Here is an 8,202-nt window from a genome sequence, read left to right as displayed (position 1 = left end):
TGTGGTGATCTGTGAATGGAAAAAGGGTTAGCGCAAGTGCTGTGTGGTTTGGTGTTGTGGAGTGCAGTGTAATGCCCTTGAAAACCGAAGAGGTGAAGAGTGCGTGCAGTTTTAGCGGAGCAATAACTAGAAAAATAGGGGGCCATTGTGTGGAGTGACAAGCAGAAGTAAAGAAAGAGGAAGAGACGATACGAACGAAGGCGCGCAAGGGAACATTGGAAAAACGATGAAGTTTTGTAGGGAAGGCGTGAAGACGCCATGTCGGAAACGAAGCGCGCATGGAAGGACGTAGTGGCTGGGGCGCAGTGTTCCGGGAGAAGACGGCCAGAGAACGCCACTCTGGGTCCTGCCCCAGTATTTAGGCGATCTAGCGGCATCCGGCTCGAGTACCAGGCTCGGCGAGCCGCTCACCGCCGGCTCCGAAACTACCACTGGTCCGGACCTAGCCACCAGGACATGTGAGCGTTCACGCTGCTGAACGTGGACACGGGAAGGCTGGCTGCAGCCAAGCAACGTCCCGTCTACGGAACTAAGCTGGGTCGGTGTGCAAGAGGAGCGCCAGCAGGCACAAGTCCCGCTCAGGTGGAGCGCGGCAGCTCCCAAGCGATTGGGCCTTCGTTACTTCAGCCGAGGCATCGGTGACACTGGACACCAGCGGCGACTGACCACGACCGGGTTGCGACGACGGACCACAGACCGGGTCACGACGACATCCGTGAAGGACATAACCGATAGTGTAAGCGCCAGGACGGCAGCTTTTAAACTATCGCCCCACAAACGTTGGTTCACACGGTATTGTGATCCTAAAACATTGCTAGTGAGGGCGTATTCCATGTGCAATAAGTGTTGTATTTTAACGTCTGCTATTTAAACTCCATATTGAATGAACGCTGTGTGTGTGTGTGTCACACCATGTGTTTATGTGTTCATTCTGCCTGCTCAAACGAATGTACCAGGCGCTGACGTACGCGTGACATCAGCACTTACCTGAGCATATTGTGGCTTACACGTTAAGCAGTATAGCGCCAACGAGCAGAAATGTAGGTGCCATCTCTGTAAGAAGAAACATTCAGTGTCGTATCAGTGAGGGTTGAACGGTCAATGTTTCTTACACATGTATTTACGGAGATTTATTGATAAAACATGTAGAAGGTCTAAATTTTGGGTAGTGTATAATAAAGCTTGCCAACAATTTTTTTTAACTATATGCGCAAAAAAAACATAAAACGACCTAACTGGAGCTTGTACACAAACGAATGGCAATGATGGAAACATTGAAGTACTTGCTCCAGTTACGTACTTTTGTTGTCGTTGCGCAGAAGTTATAGTATATTTAAAGAATTAGTTATGCATTGAATATATCCCCATTTATTTCGAGTTTTTATTGAAACACCCCGAATACAACGTATGTCCGTGTTCCGCTCCTTTGCGGATTACATAGAGTACCCGTGATGAGTAAAGCGCGTGACGCAGAAAGCAGTGTTTGTAAAGCATAAACGGAAGTTTTGAGGCATAGCACGGATGCTAGTGATGTGCGTGGTAGTAGAAGACGACAATGACAAACAAATATTAAGTGCACGCGCCGCAAGAAAATGAAATGAACGCAAAAGGAGCCAGTCGTGGCTGCGCACGAAGCCCAAACCAACAAAATAAAGAAATTACGAATTTCGAAAAAGAAAGCCCCACTCGTGGGAACACACGAGACCAAAGGAGAAAAAAAAAGACGAAGCGCGTTGTAGAACACGATCAGAGAGCGTGCCCTCTGGCACCAAAAGCGCCATAATCCGGTGCCTGAGAACACTGATGATTGTTTCCTCGCTTGCCGCCCACTCAGTAGTACATGCTAAATGACCCAAGTTTGCGAGAGGTTCATTCAAGAGCGACGCATACCCGGTGCATTTGTGGCACAGCCTGCGAATACGCCGGGTTGCTGTCATTGAGGAATCCTAATCACGTGAATTCGATTCCGCACAGCATCGCATGAATTTATGGGATATCATTTTGTCATTGCAGAGTGGCACATTCGCAGTAGCACATACCTAGGGCGCGATCTTGTACGCGTTCCAAAATGGAACGGAACGCCTCCGTTCCATTTTCGAACGCGTACAAGATCGCGCCCCTAGTTTCCGAAGCCGTCATCACAAACCTTCATTAAAAGCGGCACCGCCTGGTGGCACATACCCATGGACCCGCGTTTTCATCAAACAGGTTCAATCATAATAGTTGCTTGGTTAGCTAGTTGGTTCTTTGCAATATGTGTAAGAGCGAAATACATTTTTTCTCTTTTTCCTTATCGTGCTGGCGCTTCGTATGTGTACATATGCCAGCAACGTCAGTGCAATAAACAGTTCGAAGTCGGCGCTATTTTCACTCAATCGTGCTCGCTCTCTGTTTATAGTGAGCCTGTTTGATTCGCTGGGCCCGTATTGACACTGAGGTAAAGTTATGACACCCCCTCCCCACTGATGGCGCCCGAAACTGCCTACGACCACTTGATCCCGCTGCACGCTTACATGATTGAGGTTACTGCGTTTGTCTCCATACGAGTACATTGGGCGTGTACTTCGAATGGAGATGTACACTTTCCACCGTAGTCACAGGCGTTGGGCAGCCCTCTGTCTTTCTGAATCATTTACCGTCATTTCAGGGTCCTACCCGTTGAACGTGGGATCACCATAACCGACCAAGTGGGAAACACTTGCAATAGAACTAAACAATTGCGTGCTTTAAAACTGCTGATATTTATAGGCTTCAGTTTGATAGACTATACCTACTGCGGTTCAACGACCTCTCAAACACGACCACTCCCGCCCTGATCGACAAACGTGCTGCTAAGAATACGTCTCTCTTAACGCCAAGCTAGAGGCCAAATTTAGCTCCGCTTGCATTCTGTGTGGCCAGACAACTGGGCCATTTGTGTACGCGGCACATGTGCGACTGATAGTGGCTTATTTCCTTCCCGCACCAAAGCAAAAGTAGGACGCACGGATAGTACGGTTGCAAATATATACGCGATAATAGTAAAGCAGGTTTTTGGTACATGTGATTGTACCAAGCAATCCCCTAGACCAAAATTTTACTTCAAAATCCTACGCCGATGTCTGCCAATCCGAGAAAGCGACAAATGAAATACAGCGATTCTGCACAAGTCAGTTAGCTTCGGAAGTACTAGGAGTCAGTTTCCTGGCTGTACTCTGTGGGGGTTCATCACAGGCGCCCTAGTTACAAGAGTGGTTCGGGGATCCCACGCTCTCTACCTCGACCGTTGCACGAACTCCTAGCGGACATCCAACGTTGAGCCAATGACACACAACGCGAGAAACAAAAGTATGGATTAGTGGTTAAAAATCTGGGCAAGAACGGTGATGTGTATTCTTTTGCGGCGTACGCAAGGTACCAGTTGCGTTATAATAATTGATAATTACGTTCAAAATTTTAAAAAAAGAGAACGCGGTACTCCCATGCACGTTGCGTTGCAGCTGCTGGTGATAATTTATTGGCATCACCTTTGAAACAGGCAGCCGTTGACAAATTCTCACCTAGCCTGCTTGAGTTAATCACGTATGCTAGACATGTTTATCAGTATAGCATATTTGTATACATCTCCATAATTTTTTTTTCTCAAAACTTCTCTATCGACCTTGTAACACTACCAATGCCTGTAGCGGATCCGGCCATATTAGCCTTTCCCATGCTTTCTTTTTCACTAATACTGTAAATGTCACTTGCTTATCTCGATTGCTGGCCGGTTGATGCTACCGTCCACTTGAAATCCAAGTACTTCTGGAAGGTGTACATTATCTAAAGGTATCACTGTGTGAATTCCTTCGCGATTAGCAATCTAAATTAGCAATCCTCTTGGTGATTGCTTATTTAAATCGTGAACGCCACCACGCAGCGTTGCAAAACAATAGTCGTAATATTCCCTTGAACGATTTCTCAGAATAATTGCACAGTTTATGAGAAATTTCAGTTGTAATGCTCGTGAGTGGTGTTTGCACTCAGCAATGGCCCAACCATCTTTTTTTATTCGTTTTTCATTGCGATAGCAATGATGTGGACACAAAGCGCATTTCTGCCATCGGCGTCGTTGGCGCCGCCGTCATCACGGTCGCCGTCGCCGTGAGGTTCTGTATAAAGTCCAATGGCGATCAAGTAGTCACCGCGCGCCCTATGCTGTGTGTGCGATTGAGCGTACGAGGGTGAGCCGGGAATCGCGGCTTAATGTAGTGCACGCGAGGAAGGGAGGCAGGCTGGAAACACGCGGTCTTCTTTCGCCAGCCATGGGTGCCTTCTGCTCCGTCGGCTGCTGCTCACAGTGCTGCTGCGTGGGCGCCGTATCTTGAAAGCGATCTTGAAAGTGCGCGCCCGCGCAGGCCTCATCATGCGCTGTTTCTTCAAGGTAACACACTATACAACAGCAGCATGGAGTCTAACCTCAGTTCTTTGTGTTAGTGCATCGGATACGCTTTACTGTTACAATTTATTCAACATGCGCAAAGGCTTCCATGGAAGAAGGAGGTATAACTTGGCATTACTGCCATTGGCACTCGCTTCGGACCAGCTGAATAAATCCGCTCAGCTAGGTTGGGCAGACTGTTTTTTTTTTTAGTTTTATCGCCTGGGGGTCACGCAATGATGTACGAGGGTTGGCACCACCCAAGTAAATCCCCTCCCGTAGGTTGTGTTCACTGCTTTTTTTCAGTTTTATCTCTGGGGATTACGCAATTATGTGCGAGGGTTGGCACCAACCGAATAAATCTCCTCACGTAGGTTGTGCTCACTGCTTTTCTTGTTTTATCGCAGGAGGGTGACGCAATCATTTGCGAAAGTATGTGCGCGTCTGGTTACAGATTATATTTGTGTTGTGTCATACATATGTATTCATAAGGGACGATACTTGACATTCCTGCACTACGCAGAAACGATTTTCGGAATGTTACTATGAGTGCAATTTTCCCAAAAACATCCATCGACCATGACGATACCAACTAATGCGAAATTGGAGCGTGGCTGCATAAGGGTTTCATTTCGCGATTTGTTTAATAGCGCGGATATCGGTCTCGTGATGTAATGCCGATGGTGCAGAAGTGATGAAGATGAAACGACAGTTGGACGATGGTGGTATGCCTATATTTGCATGACGATGATGGCGTGCTGATGGTTTTTTGTCAAAGTTAAAATGTGGCAATGGAACGACCGCGACGGCATCCCAACGTTAGTATCTAACGAATACATGTCAGAGACGTAATTGCAGTAACAACAGCATGACGGCAATTGGATGAAGACGAGTGTATCTTTACAATGTCGTGAATATGACTGTATCACAAAAGCTGTATGACAACAATGACACAACGATGACGGCATAGCGAGAGGAAAAAATTGGGAACACTTTCCCTGTCGAGGAAATGGGGGTAAGCGAAGCTTGTGGCAAGCCGACGATGTCGCACGCGTTGTGCTTCGTTTGCCCTTAACTTAGGGTAGGTGGCTCTTCGCGGACGTTTCGCCTCAACATCGCGCACCCGCAAGTCGGGGTCTGCAGATCGGGGCTTCAGCTGCGCATCGCAAGCCCTCAGGCCAGATAATCAGTTCGTCGACGACGAGCCCTTTCCTGAGCGAGTTTGCGGCGCCTTTGCTCAAACTCAGCCTGCTCCTCGGTAAAACGCACCTCGCGAGGCGTTCCATCCGGTCGCTGAAACTGATCTGAGGCGAGGGAAGCGCGCTGGAGCGCACGCCAACCTTCTTTTTTCCGCTTTCCCTCCCCGTGACACACCAAACGACCCTGACTTGTCGCGCGCATCACGTGAGCCGGCGCCGGCGTAGCATTCCCCGCACATGCTCTTGCTTTCTTCCTTCCTTTCCTTCTTTCTTTCTTTCTTACTTTTTATTTCATGTTCCTGGCTCATACCCGTATATCAAATGTGGGTATGAGCCATAGAAGTTTTAGCGTTACATCGCCGGCGCAGGCTAGCGCTTACAAGCTTCGCTTGAAAACATGCAGGCAATCTGGGAAACAACATTTAGGTAGATGTTCTAAGCGTCAGCCTTGCCCTCCTCTAAATAATTGCCCAAGCAACTGTGCTAAACTTGGTAACAAAAATTAGGCTCAAGCTTATCCTTCGTATTCTATAGAGAATCCCGATTTCAAAATAGTGGCATATTTGCAAATAGTCGCAAGCGTATTCACATGTTTTGAAAGGTTTAGCTACAGTGTGAATCTTATATGTGATTTGCTATTTATGTGGCGCTGGCGTAAAGATAGTTTCTATTCGTACTATGTATTGTGCGCGACAAATGGCACATTAGAAGAAATATAGAACTTTAGAAGTGTCATAGTTGTAATCGCCTAAACTTCTGAATGAAAATGATGACGTAGTGCTGTTGGTAAAATCAGTGGTACTCATCATGCGGCAGAGTTTGCATCGTGGTTGCCCGCTTTGTCTCGAAATATTTAAATTAGATTAAATTTGCGCATTTATGGTACCTGACGGGGCTACATCGCTATGGCTGGTGGCCAATCTGCATAGAACACGTCGAGGTTCAGTAATTTGCCACATTATCTCTCCTGGGGATGGTACGATGTTTCCGGAACATACTTATATGTTATATTTTCTGCAGCGTATTTGGGGGTAATCTGAGGCTGAGGGAGCTGGTTTTATCTTACGGAAAGTGTTTCGATTAAGGTTGTCGGCTGTTTGAATAGTGTTTCAGATAACAGAGGGGTGATATCGTTGGCGTAGGAAGTTGGTACAGAGTTGTTCACAGCTCCATATAAAGTACAAACACGATAACATCGTCGCCGCTCCTCGCCGAACGCTGTAAGTGCGCGTGAAAGCTTGCGAGGATCGGCTGAGGATCGCGGCTCAAACTCACGCGCGCGAAGGAGAAAGGCGGGGCGGAAGCGCGCCATCTTCTGTCGCGCGCGACGCACCGGGGGGGGGGGGGGGGGGGGGGGGGGGGGGGGGGCGGGGTACTCTGCTACGGCGGCTAGTGTTTACGACGCGGCCGCGCGCCACCGTATTCTGACAGTTATCGGCGACATGAGCAAACGCGCGCCTGCACGGTGCTCATCTTCAAAGATATTTGCGTCGTCGACAAAGTACGCCCAGTACCGACAGCTTCTTAAGCGCTGGGCTTTCGATGTTTAGTTCGCGTTGAAGCGACGCAACACGAAGCTCAATTCGCGCGCTGCGGCTGCCGCACTTCCAGACTCCAGCGTTCTGACAGCTAGTTCCCGCGGTCATCGAGCGAGATATGTTCAAGTTTACCTGGGCGTGCGTGACACCGTGCTTGTTGATTTAGTTAGTAAGCGAATGTTTACAACTCAAAACGGCCGATAACACTATTATCCTTACTTCGTATAGCTGTCTACTAATTTGTTATCGAAATCGATGCTTCCCCTTTCGGGCGAAACTGCGACTTTTTAGGGGCGAAGCTCCTTAGGGTGTGGGTCTGTCCCTCCTCTGTAGTAGTAGTAGTAGTAGTAGTAGTAGGTAGCCACGTCTACTTTTATGAGAAAAAAAATTCCGAAAGTTGTGTCCGTAGCGGAATCGAACCAGGGACCCCTCGCTTCTGAACGCGTGGCGCTAACCACTACGCTACGAAGCGCACATGGACAGACGCACCACGATGGCAATAAATACCCAACATTAACGAAAGACTGTGCGTTTCTAACGCGTTTGTGCTAGCGCGTTACGGCCCGTGTAAGAAGGTGGTGTAAGACGCTGTGGCCTCTCCGCCCAACGCCTCTGCCTTACCCCCGTATTCATAAACGCTGATGGCGTCGGCAAACGCGGTGTACGTTCCGGCATGTGTAAACGGCTGCGTAAGACGCTGTGGCCTCTTCCCCTTAGAGTACTGCACGTTTCTAACGCGTTTGTGCTAGCGTCCCCTTAAGCGGGAGATGGTGCAATTATAATGAAGGGCGCTGTTATAAAATAGGAATGACGTCACATATGGCGCGTGTCATTGGTGGAAGTCAATCGTTCGATTTAGTGCGGCGAGACTGGGCGAATTACACGGAAGATTCACGGTTTACCGATGATTCTCTCCGGAGCGTCGCCCACTCATCATCATTCACCCCGTGGATATGCGGTGTTTTTTTTTTTTTTCGTGGACATCAGCGTGACATGCAGGGCTTCAGTGTGGAAGATAGATGTTTTACAATCTTTCACATGTATGCATACTGTATACTGCGTCTAT

The sequence above is a fragment of the Dermacentor silvarum genome, chromosome 7 (assembly GCF_013339745.2).
Source record: "Dermacentor silvarum isolate Dsil-2018 chromosome 7, BIME_Dsil_1.4, whole genome shotgun sequence".
Classification (NCBI taxonomy): Eukaryota; Metazoa; Arthropoda; class Arachnida; order Ixodida; family Ixodidae; genus Dermacentor; species Dermacentor silvarum.
The sequence above is the reverse complement of the archived record's forward strand: the minus strand, read 5'-3'. Positions refer to the sequence as shown.